Source organism: Meleagris gallopavo, chromosome 4, assembly GCF_000146605.3.
Source record: "Meleagris gallopavo isolate NT-WF06-2002-E0010 breed Aviagen turkey brand Nicholas breeding stock chromosome 4, Turkey_5.1, whole genome shotgun sequence".
NCBI classification, from domain to species: domain Eukaryota; kingdom Metazoa; phylum Chordata; class Aves; order Galliformes; family Phasianidae; genus Meleagris; species Meleagris gallopavo.
The window spans coordinates 28,970,374-28,987,310 of NC_015014.2; the positions used below are offsets into that span (position 1 = coordinate 28,970,374).

Below are 16,937 nucleotides of genomic sequence, written 5' to 3' on the forward strand. Positions count from 1 at the left end.
GCACACACATCATCACCAGGGAGCAAATCCCACTTAACAACATGCCAGAACAGAGGGAGACAAGAATTCCTATGAATAAAGCCATAATTTATATACAAAGGCAAAAGATGGCAAATGCAAAAAGATACCATTTTTACCTCAGCCTGAGCCTCTTTCCTTTTTTTAAGACAGAAAGTTGAGACTTTCTTCTCAGCTTCAGCCAACTATTGCTATGAACACACCTGCCAGATTTTGTTACGAACATTGTGATACGTGATGTCTTCCTTCAGCTCCCACATATTAAAGTCCCTTTGTTTGTGAGACCCTCTCCTCCCTGCTCCAGAACAACGACTTACTAACCCTCACAGTCGCAGAAGTGACCTCTCAGAGTGACAACTTCCCACTGGGGGTGTTCATCCCATATTCCTCCCAGGGATTGGAGCAGGCATAGCTGAAAGCAAGCTGTCAGTAGGAATAGTTAGCCAGGCAAACACTGATAACTGCTGGCTGCACCAGCAGGGGATGCCAGCATCTAATACCAGCCACCAACATCAGCAAGTTCTCAGTGATCTATGCTAGGGATCATGGGATCAAAACTCAGCCCAATCTCTCTACTGCGAAAGTACAGAGAAACGTGGCTGACATTTCTTTCTTGGTTTTACCAAGAAGAATTTTCAATTCTTTTAGGATAAATTCAAAAAAAATCAAACATTTTACCTCACCCTCCTTCATTTAGAACAAAAAAAAAAAAGCAAAAAAAAGCAAAAAAGCACCAGAAGAAAGAGGGAAAGAGAGAAAAGAATGTTTCGCTTTCTGATCCAGAATTTTCAATGCCAGCAAACTAGAAAATCATTTGTTTGCTTGCAAACTCTCAAAGTGCAATAGATCATAAAATAGTAAATGCAACAGAAAATATGATCCTCCATAATGTCCACAGCCCCTTTTCAACACATTTTTATAGTCATCTAAAAGACAGTATACAATTTTTGTTCATATATGCAGACCACTGAAGAAGCCTTAGGAAGTTCATGACTGAGCACTAGGAAGGATCTAGGGTTGAAAATGCCCACTTCAGCTCAATTTACAGGTGCTAACTCTTCAAAAATCTCTCTCTCTTTTTAAAAGTATCTTCATAAAAAGAAATTTTACCTTGTACCAGATGCATCTAAATTTTCTATTTATTTTGGCATCCCTATCAAATAAACCATTTTAACTGAGCTTCAGAAAGATCCCACTTCTTTAAATTTTTACTTCTTTTGTGTCCACATTATCCCTTCTTGACTTCTCACAACAAAATTATAAATATGCCCTTACTAAACACATCCCATGAGTACAGCTCCTTTGGAATACAAAGAAGCACTTCCAGAATAATAAAGGTAAGATTTCCAGTAGCATTTTCATATAGCCCACTTCTTTCATTTTCAGCCAGTGATAAGGCTCTGCTGAGTGGCTTTTATGGGAGCCACTAAATGTTCACTGTGCATCAACATATGCTGTAGGAAATATAGCCTTCTGTTTTCTCTTGTTAATTGCAATTCTTTTGAACTTAAATTTTCAGAAAAAATAATGATCATGGTGTCATTTGCCCTGCATTTTTTACTTTCAAAGATCCAGCATTCCTGCATTTGGAATATTTCAGAAATACTTTTAAAAGAAAATTTCCACACCAAGCTTTCTCTGTATTGACCACGTAGTCGTCATGTCTCATTGCAGTATTTCTGTTCTGCACTGTTGCAGCTGTAAATTGTCTGAAATTCCAGATTTTTATTTTTTTTTAAAGAAAGTTTGCATTTGAGACTCTAAAAAAGAAAAAAGGTGTGCTAGCATGTGGTAACATAATAAAATTGGGCAACATCCAGAAAATTGTAGTAAGGCTGCTATTAAGAACAATTTCACTCCACTTACTTATTTTAAACTCAAATGCCCTAATTGAATGCGTTGCCACTACAAACAATGAAAAAAGTAGAACCGTGATGGTAGACTAATCAGCACCTCACAGTGCCACTTTGAACGCTTTGATGCATAGGGTTGATTCACCCTTTTTCTCTTTTCTAAATGTCAGAATCTCTTACTGGCCTACAAACAAAAGACACCAGAAATAATAATTCCAGCCCTTGCTGCAGAGAATTCCCAGTTATATTTGCTATAACATTCTCTGTACTTTAAGTTTCCTTGTTCATAAATCTAACAATGGTTAACATCTTAAAAGGATGTCATTAAGTCAAATGGACAATGTTAGACTCAGAAGTTGTTTTTTGCTGTCTATCCAGAAAATTTCCACTAAGTTATGTACTTAGAGTTTCCCAGGCACAGCCTCCTATTCTGTCATCATAGCCTCAGTATTCATTATCTCATGCTCTTTCCTCTACTGATTGCATATTAATTAAAAAGGTGAACTTCCTCCTACCTTATTTTCGTAATCCTTAGTTCTTCTAGTCTGGTATCATATGCCCTAACAAGGGTCTTCTGTATTTTTTCATGTCCACAGTGTGTCACCTAGCATAGAGCAGAAGGGAAACAGACATGAATGCAAAGTTGCAAAAACAGGCAGACAAATAACTGCAGAAAACTACTAAGCAGCATCTTCAAATCATCCCTTGTAAATAGCCCATAGATATAATGCCATATCCTTAGCCTCTGACCTAACATCTTGTCCTAGAGAAAGCAGCTTTGGAAAAAAAAGCACAGACTCTTCACTGGCATGTGGATGTGACAGATTTCCTCAGTCTGAGATAATGAGTGGCCACAAGGCCTCACAAGACAAAACTTAAACATCTCCAACGTGACAAGGAATAGTATGGTATCAAAACGGCAGCTTAATTTGAAATTTACACAGTAAAAATGAAAAACAGGAAATATATCATGTGAATACAAGTACACACATTTGTTGAGTATTTATAATAGCGTATTGGTAGAACAAGAGTACTGATGTAAGAAATACAAAAACAAAGGCCTTCAAGGCTTACAAAGAACTGAGGTTCAGGCTGCCTTTGTTAGTATTTCGTACTTTTCCCTCTTGGCTCTCTTTGCACAGGAAGACATTTTACATGCACAGTACATTAATTAGACATGTAAAAGACACTTCAAGCCTGGCAACTCAACTGCTTTGGGTAGCATTCCACCAGATTTCCAGACAGTTAGCAGCTGGAACATCTGGAAATCCCAGACAAATGGCCACCAACCATGCAAAAATCGACTGTATCACACAAGTGTCTGATGCATTCCAGGAGTTCAGAGGCATAGACATCATAGGAGGTGCCCAAGCCTCCTGGAGTGCGCCTGAGATATAAAGGAGTAGCTGCACATCACGTAGATGCGCACAGGACAGTCACGTGTGTGCAGAGGGATGCCAGATTTACTGTTCTGGGGCTCAAGACTGGAAGGAAGGATATGGTGACTGTTTCATTGCACAGCATCATTCAGACTGTATCTTCCTGTCCTCTAAGACACCAGCAGCATGCCTCCCCATTTGGAGGAGAAGAACTGAACTTCTACTGCATGTTGTTATTAATTTGATGGTGTCAAAGATCAAGTCAAAGGAACTCAAAATAAAACCCTGTAGCTGTTTCCTTCCTTTCTCTCACTGGCCTAGAGATCTTGTATCCTCTAAGACATCAGGAAGCCACCAAATACAGTTTGCATCCAACTGTCATAGCCATTGAAAAGGTAAGTCAAACTGATTATACAAAATCCTGGTGTTTTCTCAGGAGGTTTCAGCATCCTGCCTAAGGTTTTCAAACTGATGACTAGAATTAGATCTATAAATCTCATGTGCACACTGACTTTGTTGCCAAATACCCAATGCCCTCAGTACCCAAAAGCTGTTACAAGATGGTTGTTTTCCCAATCAGAACAGGCTGCTATGTCAAAAACTTGAAGAGCTTCTGCAGTGCAAAGCTTACAGGGCTGGTTAATGTCTCTCATGCTATAGCACTGCCTGAATCCTGGGCCTTTGTACCCAGCTTGTTCCTGATACTGTATTACGGAACAAGAACAATGCACAAACCCTCAGCAACTTGCTGTCTCAAGAGAAACAGCATTCCTACAACCCATTAATCTGCCAAAAAAGCTGAAAGGGTCACATCTCTGACTAGAAAGGCTTTTCACATCAAGGCTTATTCCACAGTTCAGTTCAGATGACAAATGCACAGATGAGGATTTCTCAACTATATAGCATTCAGTAAGGGACAATCCACCCCTATTGTTAGGAGAATGGGAAAAAGAGAAGCCAGCTCCTGAAAAGGCTACAATTTCACTCTCAGATTATATCAGGATGTAGTACTGTAAACAAGCTACCTCTTGGCTACGAGAAGAGAGTCAATATTACACAGGATTTGTAGTTCATATTCCCAAAGTTACCGTGTAAGAAGTTGAACATGATACAAAATGCTGGGGGCATTCAGAAAAGTTACTTTCCCCATTCTTACAGGTCCAAAGGACCGTTTCTTTACATCACATCTGAAATGATAGCTAACTGAGTGGGGAGAGAGTCTATGGTGTGAAAGCTAAGGTACTTTAACACCACAGGATGCAATGCCATTCAGTGGGGATAGAGAGGATATGAAGACTGCATGAGTTGCTATTTAGAGAAAAACATACAGGCATGTGTTAAGTTCTGTCCATATCCAAAATCAAACATTTGCCACCCTGTTTATCCAATTACCATCGCATTTTGCTGAGCAGTACTTAACCGAATTTCTTCAGTGTTAGGGCCTCAGGAAGAGTCACTTTCCTGGTCGGTTCTTTGATTGCCTTTACCTCCATCCATCCAAATACACTGGATGCCCCCAAACCATTTGGGATCAGCAAACCTGGGCTAAATTTTCTATCTAGCTCATTCACTACTTAAGCAGGGGAAAAAACCTTGCTTGTTCAGCTGACTTAATATTGAGGGTAGGCAGTGATCTTCTTCCATGAATATGCTAAAATTAATCCAATTTGCATGGGAATATATAAGCAGTAAATATTTATTCATGATTGGGAGGGAACTGATCCAAGTATGTAAACTAAAGGTAGACATTAAAAAAACAGCATAAACATTGATCACCATAACTTTCCTACAATTAGCTGCCAGGTATAATTAATTTGTGCTTCCAGATATATTAAATCACTAACAAGCATAACATGTTTGAAATAAGAAATAATTCAAAAAAAAAAAAAAAGAAATGCAATTAGGGAGATCCAGTTATTTCAGTTTGGGCAAAGTGACCCTCACACTAATAGCCCAGTAGTTAATGAAGCTGACTTTAAGAGAATTCCTTTTCCTCCCCATGAACACTATCTTTATTTTTTCCTAAACGTCGTACTGAAGTTGCAAAGTTTAATTAAACATGCTTCAGTCTGCAGGAGTAAAAAGTAAGAGATATGTCAGCAATAGAAACAGCAGTCTGCCAACTCATGGAGTTGTACATTGCGTTACTGTTAAACTAAAGGAGAAGGAGATAAAAAAATACACTGGCCTGTATTTTTACAGACTGTTAATTGAGCACTGTGAAAGGATGTGCTCCATAGCTGAAATCATTCTTACCCTGCCTAATGATAAGAGTTCAAGAGAGAGGTAAAATTGTCATTCTGCATTGGCAGAATGTTTTTTTGTTGTTGTTGTTTTGCTTTTTTTACTAGACAATAGATCTCTACTTCAGTACAGATGATCTTTACTTCTCAGAGAGATCTCTGTTATCTGAAAAGCACTCCTGACTTTGGACTTGAGACTGTGTTTGACTAAAAGCAGCTCAAAAGCATCATTCAAAGTCAGTATCTCACTGTCGTGATGCTTTTCTGCTCAAGGCTCTTAAGCATAGGTCTGCCATGAGAAGGGAGCTTAGAAACATTGCTTTGAAAGCACACACAGCAACTCTGAGCATTTGTGTGTAGATGAACCAGAAGCACTTTAGCAGTGACTAAGGCCATAGGCAAACACATGAATCAGTAATACCTTTTCTTTAGTTTGCTAGTGTTCCGCTGCTGGAGATTCACTGCATTTCCATCAGAGCCATAAGAGTGGACAGTATGAATGTTCCCTTCCTATGTGGGGAACATGGGGAACTTAAAGCAAAGCCAGTTTTTTCATGTACAGTAATGCTGTGTTGAGCTAAAGTCAGAAAATTTTAATCAAAGTGGATGAGAAGAATTTATGTGATATGCTCCCCCATTCTGTTCTGCTACGAAAGACTGCAAAGAGCTGTAGTGTACTTGCATCTGTGACTATTACTTCTATTCTGCCTACAACTTAAATCTGGTCAGCTTCAGCACGATTATGAAGTCAGCTCATGATTCTTTATCTTGTATGTGCAGGGTATGGATTGTGAAATCACTGCACTGACTAGAGAATCAGCGTACAATTTTGGACCAACAATTTCTGCTAGTTCTTTCTAGAGTTTAATCTCAGCTTAAAGAATTTCATACTTCTACAGGACAGGGCCTTATTTCCACTGATCAGCACTCCAGATTTAGGCAGCCATAGACGTATCAGTACTGGTGAATGAGTGGGAAAACAAGGATAAAAATGAAAGCTTAAGAATAAAAGAGACAAAGAAAACAATCTCACTGGTTCTTATGCTCAACTGGTGTCCTGTTACAAAAATATTTAAGCACCCATTAATTTATGTATTTATTATTCAGTGAAAGAAATACACATTGTTACTCATTCCATCTGCAAAGAGGTAAAAAAGGAACAGTATCTCAGCATGGCTGCACACTTGAATCAGAAACTAAGATGTTGGTAATTTCATTCTGAGATATAAATAAAGAATAAATATATGAGAAAAAAATCCTGGCACAGGAGTAGTTACAGATCACAGCAACTCTCTTGTTATTTTCATCTTGTTTTAGCAGAGGAGAACTTGGCATATTGTTTATAAACAAACAAGACCAGTGCAACAAGCATGGGATATCTTTTGCAACTTCAGAAAAAACAGCTTCAGAACCAACCATGGAGACATGCGGAAGGAGGTAAATCAGACTCTATTAAGCAACTCTGTTTCTCACTATCCACCAATCCTGAAGTTAGCAGTTACACTCTGTCACTAAACTCCTCCTCAGTATTTGTGCAGCATAAGTTGGAGAAGCAAGCACAAAAAGAAAATCAGCCTTTGGGAGCAACGGCATAAGCAGTGAAGGCACAGGATATTCAGAAGACTTTCTCAAGCTGTGACAGCACTTTCTCTACTAGCTGATGACAATGGACTTACCCTAGTCCTCACATGGTCTTCACTCTTTCCATAAAAGTGCATCAGCCCCACTTTTACCAGCTTCACCTCTATGTCTACACCTCATAACAGTTCTTTCCAGCTGCACAACATCTTCCTAGCCAAATGCAGCTACAAAAATGCTGTTGATAAATTTAATGAACTAAGAGATCCAAGGAAAATTACCTGTCAAAAGAATAATTTGTATTTTAAATAAAACGCATCCGTTTGCTTCAATAAGGTGCACTGGATTATGCTCTATCCAATTCCACTCTGGGTCAAGCTTTCTTTTGTTCAGGTTGCAAACACTACAGACTGCCTAGTTTTCTTTAAAAAAAATAATCAAATCAAATATTAAGTACTGATACAGTCCCCAGCAAAAGATATGTGACTGTATAAACCCATGGTTTGCTCCACTTTTTATACCCTGTGCAGTGCTACAACCTCACTGCAAAAAAAGACAGTTTCAGTGCTCAGAGAAGGATAAGAAGAATGAGCTCAATTGAAGAATTAGGGTGGTTTCTACTGTGGAGACTGCGCCTCTGCTGTAGGTCTCAATAGCCCGTGTAAATTCTAAATTTCCCTTTGACGCAATGCATATACGTGCCTATGCTAGCAGCAAGCTCAGCATCACAAGTATACCATGTCTTGCACACTAACCTTCAGTGAGAATTTCCCTAGTTGTTCCCAAAGTCACAGAGACTGACATGATGCCCTCAGGCTGAATGCACAAGCAGCATCCAGAATGTCAGTAGATCCTGACATATCACCTGACCTGTGATTTCATTTGTGAGGTGCATGGTGAAAACTCACTGCTCTACAACAAGATTCATCCTTTCTTTCCTTTAAGAGGATTGAACAAAGTAGACCATGTTGAAAGACGTGTTCAACAAATGCATTACGGAGCATTCTTGAGCATTTGACTGTGCAGTTGCTCCCAGCAGGCACTTTGCCTGCTTCCCCACTTCCACGTAAATGGGCATATAGCCCGTAGACTGAGTCAGGGTGGATGCTCTAAAATTCATGAATTTTGCGTCTATTGTGAGAAGGCAAAACAGCTGTCAGTAGATAAGTATAAACTTTAACTTGGACCTCTTAAGCCTAGAACTAACATTTGAGCAGGACCAGAGCCTTCCTCTCTGATACAAAGCATTCTGGTGCATCAAGTATTTTTCTGGAGGACAAAGTATCCTGAGATGTGGCTCACATATCCATCAGTTCACAGATTTACAGTACATTAACTATGGTCATGGGAAAATGCTGTTTTTTCCTTCTATAAAGAGGGTCTTGTGTAATATGTAAATGCCATGAGGGATTAGCACAAGATATTATTTTTGCAGCGTGTGAAATTGTGTTGTGCCAATTCTCAGAATGTCCAGCACCAGCCAAGCCTTATGACAGACCCAGAGGCAAATGCACAGCTCTCAATGCAATTGCCCAGTAAAGATGGGCTGGACCAGCTCAGACGTCAGAAACATAGGCGAAAACCTATGTTTTGTAATACATAGGTTCACAGATCGATATATCTGAACTAGCTCTGACAGAACACAGTTCAAGCAGAAAATCCCCTTTTTCATAACATATTCCAGAAAGACTCTGTCCTTATAGAAAAGTGCTACAAAATTCAAGTGAAATGAAAGCTCATATGCTTCTGTAAGAATTGCTTTCATCACATATAAAACAAAGACTTTCTGCATGTATTTTTATTATGCTGATGCAGAGGTTTATAGAAGGAAAATGTTTTGATTCAAGTGGAAAAAAACAAAAACTGAAAAAGTGTAAAAGAGTACTATTTTCCAGATACATAAAAGAGTAACTATTTTCTAGATAATTCTACATGAAGACAGTGGAATTTTTCAGACTGAGAAATAATTAAAGAGGAATTAAACTCATTCTGCACAGCTCTTACAAGTATACGCATAGCACATGAAATCGTGTAGGTTCTCCGAGACTAGGAGTAATAGTGGGATGATAAAAATTTTACCAGATTTCTCAAAATATATGAATTCATCTTTTTTTTCTCCTAAAAATATTCACTTATCTGATGCCCTAATGCATCCAGAATCCTTCATGCAAATAACTTTCTACTGACATCTTTTGATGAATTAATTTTTACCACTAGTTGTGGAAAGAATCATCTAATAAATGGGCATGTCAAGATGATGAAGCCCTTTACAAATATACTTTTGAGCCTGGTATGCATTCTATACTTTATATAGTAAATTAACACAAAGGGAACAGAAGATGATGTCAGGTCAGGAATGAGATTTTTATTATTTATATATAACTATGCCAGGGCAAATTCAGTATATTTGTGAGGTCTTTGGTTAAAATACAGAATAGAATGGCTGAGAGTAGACTGAAACAATATTTAAAGTAGGATCACCCTCTCTCTACGCTAGAACAAAGACTTTTAAGGATTGGCTTAAATGAGTAACAAGCAGCCTATTAATTCCCAAAATGATGATGTAGCAGTTCTACATATTTAACTACCTTCTCTCTGTTCATATTTATGAGTTAGGTTTTGAGGCTATAAAATGGTGTACTGTAGAACAGACATCTCCCAAATGAAAAGTGCTAACTAGAATAGTGAACTGTTTTCCACATTTGAAGTTACCAGTGTATGCCAAAAGTTCCAAATAATTATGAAAGAAAAGGCAAAGTTCAAGAGATCACAAACTCTAAATGAGAAACCTTCAGGACTATACATGATTTAAACAATATTGTTGAAAACATACAGTAAAATTTAAGTATAAACCTAAACATAGCATTGCATAACAACCTGAAGTGACTGAAAAACAACTGCTAGCAAAAAAGGAAACGAACAAATCTATCTGATCTTTCAAGCTAGCTTAAATGTGTACCCTAAAAAAAATAAAGTAGTGACAACTAATTTGTGATGTAAAATTATTCCTGTTTTAATTAAATTAAAATAAATGAATATAATTAATTATCTAGGTTGTGAGATGCATCTACCCAGACAGAAATGCTCTCTTAGACTCACTAAGGGAAAGGAAGTGGATCAGGCTGACCTAAATTTGGTTCACTGTTTAAAACTAAGGAAAGTTTTCCAATAGATTTCAACTATATCCCATATTCTGACTTCCTGCCTACAACCTCAGGAGCATTGCAATGACTTTTCTTCTGTCTGAACTATTTTTGCTGCTGTGGTAGAGCAGGTAAACTCCACATGGTTATTGGGCTGTCTACTTGTAACATTAATGACTTCTTATCAAGTAAGGTGTGCGTCAGAAGTTTCCCCTAGGCTACCGCCCACCATATTTCTTTGATTCTATCCTCAGTGCCCTTTTGAAAGTTCATGAAATGGAAGCAGGACAGCTTTCATTTTTTTTCTGTGTACCGTTCCTACCCTATATTAAAAGTTCTAATACAGAGCTGCTGTTCTGGTTATGGAATAATAGCATTTCTGACATATTAAACAATGACAGCAGACTTTCCAAGATTTTTTTATGTAACCTCCTGGCCTGCCAAGTGGCCCAGCACATGGTGTATACAGATGCACCAGAGACAACTTTCATACCATAAATTCCTTTCCTGCTCTTCTGCTGTGAATGACAACAATATTTTCCACTCATTTCAGTGGCAACAATTCCAGTCTTAGCACAGATTGCCAGTCTAGTTATTCAGGCTTAACAGCAGTTAGCATTTTAGAATAGCTTTTTCTGACCCTATTTTTGTTGTTTTTTTTTTCCTCAAGATTTTTCTCTCATGCTTCCTCTCCTCTCTACAGCTCTCTTTTTAATTTTTTAAAAAGCAATTTGCTCTCTGCCATTTGGTTTCTCAGCAGGGCTGTTTATCAGCACTAGTCACTAAGGGAGGACAGCTGGTAAGGGAAAGAAAAAGTCAGATCCTTAAGAACGAAACTGTGGATTTAAGTATGTGAGCCTCTACTCTAAATTGTTTTGTTATGCAATTTGTATTAAACTCACTCCTTAAGTCAGGGGCATACCCTGCAGCACCTAAAGTTCATAGAACCAGACAAATAATACCCAGAAGCACATACTTGTACAGATAAAGCAAAGGAAGACACCATTTGTTGCAGAGCAGCGTTTGTAATTCTGAGAACTCTCCCCTCATTCTGAAGCAGATAAAGTGGTTGGCAAAAAAAAAAAAGATGAGACTCACAGCTGGAGGAAACACAGGTGTCGAAGTCTGTTGTTACTGCTTTTGTTGTGGCTCAAAACAGGCAGGCATGTTTGATATGCGAGAAAGACAAAAAAAGAGATACTTGGGCAAATTGAGCCTAGGACTAAGTGAGTTCAGCTGCCAGGTGGGTCATATTTTCTTACTCTTATCCTTTGCATGGTGAAGTCTTACCTGGTGCAGACAGCCTAAATACTGTGACACCAGACAAAGATCTGAACCACTGGTTTCTAACCGTCTTCAGTAGCAGTTTCAGATATGGTTTCAATAAGAATTGCCTTTACACTGGAGATGAGGTTGGTTCACTGCAAGAAAACTTAATAAAACTCTTCTGCTGGTTTAGCTGCCTGGGCATTTTTCTGTTGACCCCCTCTAACGTGTTCAGCAGCAAAGTTTCAAAGGGAAGATAGCAGTCAAAAGCAGAGCTAGAGCTTACCAAGACTATTGCCTAAAATGTCAGATTGTCCCAATTGCAAACCAGTTGACACCATTACCAATATCCCCTTATGGTTCAAACCTTCACTAACTAGCTCACTTTGACAGCTGCCCCTGTTCTTTCCTATTAAAAGACATGACACTGGCTTTAGAGGAGAAAGTTGCAGGGAATCACACTCTGCACTGGCATCCCAATGGTTTAATTGAAGGTGAACACTTTGTTCAACTCTTGTCCTTTTCCCTGGGGTGGCCAGCATTGCTTCAAATGCCTGCTGACTTAAATGGTGACAGCTGCAGGACACAGACTCATGTATCACAAGCTGTGTGCAATAGGAGATAGCTGAAGGGCAGAACTTCAAAGACACTGGTTGTAACCACCCGGACAGCACAGGGCTGTTGCCACTGCCAGTTGGTAGCTCCAAGCTCAAATGTGGGGCCGTGGCCTCACAAGCAATTGGACATTTGCCATATCTTGGAGGTGCTGTATATCTATCCCAGAGAGAGGCCGGAAGACAGAGGTGAGTACAGTGCTGATTGCTTTAACATTTCTATTAGCCTTGTTTGGTTCCTCCAAAAACTGACATCAGTACATCAACAAGATTTGTTTCCCCTTAGGAGAAAAGGACTGTAATTAAGTTGAGGAAGAATTAGGCTGATTTTAGCATACTTTCTCCAGCACACCAGCTTCAAAAGATATTTAAACATTTTTGTAGAATAAGAATAAACTGCATTTTAAGTTTTTCTTGGCACCTGTAACGTAGCTCATAATACTAACACCTTCATAGGAAAATTATCCACATCCTGATCAACATCAAAAACTTCAGGTACTATTGGCTTAGAAAGACATATTGACCTCTAACACTAATTTGGAAACATAATTTATTTTCAGAACCTGGGAGAATCTAGATTCTACAGGGCAATGTAGATTACTGTTAAAAGTGTACATTGGACTGGTTTACCACACTTAGAAATTGTCTTCATGGGTCTTTCCAGATTGCTTTCCACATTTCTGTCGCTACATAAGAGACTCAGATCTCCTCATCTACATGCATTTTATGTTTCTACAGATTGACATTGAGCCTCTCTCTTGCTCTGTGACCTCTTGTACTACTTCCACTTGGCAAAAAGGACCTTGGGTAAAGACACAGGGTTGCTCTACAGCTAGAAATAGTCTGTCAGGTTGGGCCCTCCCTTAAAGGAGCTATGTTGAAAGGTGCACATTCCCTTGTGCAGCGTCACACTCATTTCTTTCCATCCCAAAACTAAACCCATGGAGAAAAAGAGTTGAGCAGTCTCCCTTCTCACTGCTGGAGAACAAAGGGACAACAGCAGGATGAAGAACAAACACCACAAACACATTTAAGTACAGTCACAACACCACCCGTGTTCTTATTTCTTTCCCAACCTTTGCTTCTAGGATCATTTTCCTGTGACCTAAATATGGATGCTCTAGATACATATTGCAGTTTCGGGCGCACTGCATTTCAACCACTTCTTTTCCCTGCAACATACTGGGCATCTCAGTTTACTTCTGATGTTTAAACTCAGTAGAATACTTGTCAGCAAGTGTAGCTGTCATAGCTTACAGTAGATTTGTCGAAAGAAAATGAAATCCTTTTACATTTCTGCCCAATTAGGAAAATTTTATTTAGGTAGTAAAGAACTATGACTGCAAATAAAGGCATCAGAAGTCCTCATTCCAAAATCAATATATGCGATTAGGGTGAAAGGCACATTTGTAATGGAGCTTGAAGAACGCAGATACACTGTGCAGTATAAGGCACACTGGACTAAGTTCATCTCTTGCAGAGTGAAATGTTGCCTCAAGTTACCTCTTTACAACACCGTTAATTTAGAAATAGACTTGGCCCACTAGCCTCTTGTTAGCTGTTCAGAAGTCTGTTGTGTAAAAAAACCTAAGCGTTGAGAGCAGTACAAGCATAGAGTCACAGAAAGGCATCTCCACAGCAATATGAAGGAGACAAATCCATGCAAAGATTTCTCATGGCAAGGCATGATAACTGGAAAGAAAGCATCCCTGCATTTTTTTTTTTGTCTTTCCAGAAAAAAGAAGTTACCACCTGTCAGCTGTCTGCCAAATTCCAGGAGGCTGGAAGGAAGCTGTGATCAATACCACCACAACGTTTGAATAAAGATCTGACTGAAAACCTTGCAATGATGAAGAAAATTCATCTTGATTCCATCCGTCTTGATCACCGTGACACTAACAGGTTCTGATGTCAGTACAAGCAGCAGAAACTGGAAAGCATACCAGAATTTTTAAAAGTACCTACGGACTTCCAGAACATCAACAATACAAGAAGGAATAATTAAAGAATGAGTAGTATATTTGCAAATCTTTCTCCGTCTTTAAAATACTCCTTTCATACAGCTGATGAGGTAGGTGCAGAAGCCTTCTAGTTGCTTAAATGCAGTACTATGACACTTTTAAAAAGTGAATATTAAAGACCTAAATTTCAGAAGGCAATTTATGAGAAAAAAAGTGTATCTTTCAACTACGATTTTTTTAAGGCAATTTATGGCTCGGAACAATTGGAGTTGGTCATACTGAGAGCTCCTGTAAGTCTGTACCATTCTGTGTCCTCTCCTCAGGCAGCCATATCAGCAAGGAGGCACGTTACAATTTTTATTTATTCTAACTTGCTTTGTTGTTTTCTGCAGCACAGAGATCATTAAGAAAGAAGTTTTTCAGATACAGAAAAATATAACCCGAATTTTTAATGAACTCTCTACTTCAGTTCCCCACTGCATATGCAACTAATTATTTTTCATTTGCACGTTTCCTGAGCCCTTCTTTAATCTGACCAGTCTCAGAGACTTAAGAGCTACTAATAAAAGGTGACCACTCCTCTAAACATTCTGGCACCTGAGGAGTGAACATACTACACAGTCAGCTTCCGAGGCATTCTTTTGCTCTTGACTTCTGAAAGTTTTAGAGACATCAGAATGGAGGTGGCATCTCCCCTACAATCAGACTTTCCTGTTTGGGTTTGGGTTCCAAACCAAGGCAGGATTAACAAGCAGAAGAAAATAACCCTGCGATTTCTGATCTGCACCTGGCTACGTCTCCTTCAGCATTCATTCCATACACACAAATGAAGGGGATAGAATATAAGACAGAGGAGGCTCTTTCAGAGCTGAGGGGAATTTTCTAAGTGTTTAGTGGAATAAAAGTAGAGTCAGAAACATTATAACTCTGTCAATAGTGTATTACACTTGAAAGAATCTGGGTATATCTATCACTTAGCAAGTTACAGTCTCCCTTTTAAGGGAGTTTCTGTATAAAAAAACACTTACCTGAAATGATGGACCAGTGCTTTCAAACTAGTCAGCACCTGCTCTCAAACTTGATATACTCTCTAAGTGTTTTAAGTGAAGCCAAAGGATCAAGACTTAATTAGCAGTGAATACTTTTTATACTGATCAGTTTGCTCCAGATCTCCTCAGGGACATAGATTTGTCTCTATCTGGAATCTCCACCCTACCTTCAGCTGCTTGTTAGAAGGTTTGTGTTTTGTCATTTGGCAGACACTTACCTGCTGCATGTGCTCCAATAGAAGAGTGCTTTTGGCAGAAGAGGCTGCACAGCTATGGGAGAAAGGAAGGCAAGTTGTAGCAGCTTCATCTCTTATGAAGTGTTCCAGCTCTGCCAAACCAAACAAGACAAGTGATGCTTTTCTTGCTTCACCTCCATAGACAGACTCATTAGTTATTGGTTGGTCCCATGAGGGTTTTTTCTTTCTTTTCCTGAAGGGATAACAGTCATTCAGGTGTAACTCTTCAGTTAAAAGGCTTTCCTTCTCTGGCAGTGAAAATCACACCTCTGTTTATGAAAAAAAGCTTTGCTTCCAGCAGAATCACTAAGGTGAAGGTGAAGCTGAAGCCATTAGGAGAGGGATTTTCACAGGTGTCTGATGGTATCAGGTGCCTAAATTAGTCCCAGGCTTTAGCATCTCTGTCAGTAAAAAGATACAAAGCATGGTCGTAAGGGAATGACATTGCAAAAATTGAGGCCGTAGGAGTTCTATCTCTGCTGAATGGTTCCTGTTAATAACAGGAAGAACAAAATTCACTCCATCACAGTCTAAGACAGCTTAACAGCTTAGAACAAGCCTAATGGCTGGCTTGCTTGCATACTGTGGCAGTGACTTTTCTTTTTTGGTCATTTAAAGAACAATAAGTGAGCTAACCTTGTCATTCCCTTAATTTTTTGCAAGTCTCTAAACACATCAAATACCCATGACCCAGAGGGGAAAAAGAATATATTTAAAATACACAATAGGTGCCAAATCTAACTCATCAGTCTCTGCTGGGATTCCTGAGAGTCTTGGGAGGTGGGACCTGAAGCAGTTTATTTTGGCATCATTCTCAACTAGGGAATCTTTTGATAGCAGTAACTCTGGAATGGACCTGTGCTATGAGAAGAAAGCAGGGTAAACATTAATGTGAGAGCAGAGGAAAGTCTTGTAGTGCAAAAGCAGGGGAAAATTGATTAAATTTGTCTTCCAGCACTTTTCATTCAAGGAGAATAAGAAGGTGAGAAAAGAAGTAAAATGCAATTTAAACTTCCATGGAAATGAGAAGTGAGAAAGTCCTTCGTATCATCTAGGTGATCCTTTTGACACACAGGATTGTACTTATTACAGTCTAGGTGTTATGTCCGGTCTCCAGAAGAAGGAAGCTCTTCCAATCTACTGGTATTACTTTTGATATTTTTTCTTTGAATGAAAGTGTTACTATCACAAATATCAGGCTACTTGTACTGTCTTTTGTAACTCTGTCTCAGGATTCAGCTCCAGGAATAAGAAAATTTCCAGGAATGGGAAATAAAAAAAGAAAAACAAAAAAAGTGTTCCTGTAGTTGAAGAGCTCATCTAGCTTTTGTCTTCTATGCTTCAATTTACAATCCCAGTGCTTCTTAACATATTGTTTGATCTGGCAAGCAGCCTCACTGTAGTTCAGTTTTCCTTTCTGAAGCATAGAATCAACTCAGTAATTGAGGTAAACATCATTTACTAACTTTTTCAAGTTGAAGTTGCAACTAGGGTGTCAAGAAAAGAACTGGGCAAAAGGCTCTTCAGCTAACTGTAGTTTCTTATTTTCCCTCATCTATTTGAAATAACAGACCAATGTTTTTAGCTTAGTCTAGGA

At 38.8% G+C, this 16,937-nt stretch overlaps 1 long non-coding RNA gene across 3 annotated transcripts in view; it reads right to left on the minus strand.

Moving 5' to 3' along the window:
* LOC109367271 overlaps positions 1–15,958 on the minus strand; it is a 58,199-nt gene extending 42,241 nt beyond the window's left edge. Inside the window, exons 1-2 of one of the 3 annotated variants that reach the window (XR_004159554.1) lie at positions 15,323–15,958; positions 2,387–2,475 (exon numbers count right to left, since the gene is read on the minus strand). This is a non-coding gene — a long non-coding RNA (uncharacterized LOC109367271). Of the gene's footprint in view, positions 1–2,386; positions 2,476–7,169; positions 7,677–15,322 lie in introns of those variants that run through there. The other 2 variants (XR_002114248.1, XR_002114249.1) reach the window with 2 other exon arrangements.
* Positions 15,959–16,937: the final 979 nt, after the last annotated feature.